A 2,500-nucleotide genomic window follows, 5' to 3' on the forward strand; every position below is an offset into this window, starting at 1 on the left:
ATTCTGAGCGGGTTGCGGTTGGACAATACATTAATGTAACGTGTCATATGCCAATTACAGAGCAGGGTAAGGCACAACTTGGGTTAGGTTAAGGCACAACTTGGGTTAGGTTAAGGCACAACTTGGGTTAGGTTAAGGCACAACTTGGGTTAGGTTAAGGCACAACTTGGGTTAGGTTAAGGCACAACTTGGGTTAGGTTAAGGCACAACTTGGGTTAGGTTAAGGCACAACTTGGGTTAGGTTAAGGCACAACGTGGGTTAGGTTAAGGCACAACGTGGGTTAGGTTAAGGCACAACGTGGGTTAGGTTAAGGCACAATGTGGGTTAGGTTAAGGCACAATGTGGGTTAGGTTAAGGCACAACGTGGGTTAGGTTAAGGCACAATGTGGGGGGTAGATTGCGGTACAAATTGCATTACATTGCGGTGCAAATTGCATTACATTGCGGTGCAAATTGAGTTACATTGCGGTGCAAATTGAGTTACATTGCGGTGCAAATTGAGTTACATTGCGGTGCAAATTGAGTTACATTGCGGTGCAAATTGAGTTACATTGCGGTGCAAATTGAGTTACATTGCGGTGCAAATTGAGTTACATTGCGGTGCAAATTGAGTTACATTGCGGTGCAAATTGCGTTACATTGCGGTGCAAATTGCGTTACATTGCGGTGCAAATTGCGTTACATTGCGGTGCAAATTGCGTTACATTGCGGTGCAAATTGCGTTACATTGCGGTGCAAATTGCGTTACATTGCGGTGCAAATTGCGTTACATTGCGGTGCAAATTGCGTTACATTGCGGTGCAAAATTGCGTTACATTGCGGTGCAAATTGAGGTAGGTTAAGGTGCAACACAGGTTAGGTTAAGGTGCAACATAGGTTAGGTTAAGGTGCAAGATGGGTTAGGTTAAGGTGCAAGATGGGTTAGGTTAAGGTGCAAGATGGGTTAGGTTAAGGTGCAAGATGGGTTAGGTTAAGGTGCAAGATGGGTTAGGTTAAGGTGACATAGGTTAGGTTAAGGTGACATAGGTTAGGTTAAGGTGACATAGGTTAGGTTAAGGTGACATAGGTTAGGTTAAGGTGACATAGGTTAGGTTAAGGTGACATAGGTTTAGGTTAAGGTGACATAGGTTAGGTTAAGGTGACATAGGTTAGGTTAAGGTGACATAGGTTAGGTTAAGGTGACATAGGTTAGGTTAAGGGGACATAGGTTAGGTTAAGGTGACATAGGTTAGGTTAAGGTGACATAGGTTAGGTTAAGGTGACATAGGTTAGGTTAAGGTACAAACTGGGTTGTGTTATGGTACACATTGCGTTGTAGTACAGTACACGTTAGGTTTGGGTACGGTACACAATGTGGTATGGGATGGCGTGTTGTGGGGGGGAGGGGGGGGGGGGAGGTTCGTTGATATCGACCGTAGGACGTGGATGCCCGAGGCAGCGTCAGTGTGTCAAAGGAGTTATGTCACGTCGGGATGCGCTTTTCGCCAGTGAGAGGGGGCGAGCCGTGTCTGTGGTTGCGGCAGACCTGTGTGTTTCATTCCTGCCAGTGTGTTTGTGCTGTAAGACGAGGCAGTGTGGTGGTGATGGGTGCACCCCTGTGTAGGACATGTGTGGGTGTTGGTGGCTTCTCTGAGCAATTGTGGTTGTCGGACGAGTGGGGTATTCTGTTTTATGATTGGACCTCCCGGTCTGGTTATCATAGCGTAGTTGGTGTACTGTGGCGGATAGGATGCACCGGACGTTGGTCCATGCTGGTGCTTAGTAGTTGTATCTGTGTCTGTTACAGGCAGAGAGTAGTGTGTGATAGAGTGTGTGGCTGACGTGTGGTTCATTTTGTGTGTACGGACGTTCAGCATGTATAGGGGCATTTGCGTATATAATCTATCATAATCTATCTATGTGGGCCTGCATAGTTTACTGAGCAGTGCTGTGAGGTGACTGAACTACGAGTGACGTACTGATTTACAGCGGAATGATTGCCTTGTACCAAAGATGGAGTATCGGCTCTACGACAGCGTTGGCACCGCAGGAAATGGTCTCGTAAAACGGCCCCTCCCACCGTCATCGTTGTGAGGGGTAGGGACCGCCTATATTCTGAGAGGAGCCCTGTTTGCCACTGGGCGTGGGGTCTCGCATCCTGCGGTTCAGTGCCCCCAGGGAAGCGCGCGGAGGTGGTGCTGCTGCTGCTGCTGCTGTAGCAAGCGAGCTACTTACAGCATGTATAGGGGACAGCGGGAATATGGCATATTCGATATAACTCTTCATGAAACGCAAGATATAGGGGCGGATTGCACGTTACGAGTGCGGGAAGAGTCCGCCGTTCATCCGCTGGAGTTGCGATTTGGGCGGTTGGGGTGGGGCACGTGCGGGTGCGGGTGGAGCGATTGTCGGTCGACGACTTCGTGCGACGCAGGCACAGGCGTTGGGGCTCCTGTGGTGGGCAGATGATGCAGGGTTTGTGGGTGGCGTCGGAAAATGGGCACTGTGGGACCTAGCGAT

This window comes from Schistocerca cancellata, unplaced genomic scaffold (genome assembly GCF_023864275.1).
Source record: "Schistocerca cancellata isolate TAMUIC-IGC-003103 unplaced genomic scaffold, iqSchCanc2.1 HiC_scaffold_1005, whole genome shotgun sequence".
NCBI lineage: Eukaryota > Metazoa > Arthropoda > Insecta > Orthoptera > Acrididae > Schistocerca > Schistocerca cancellata.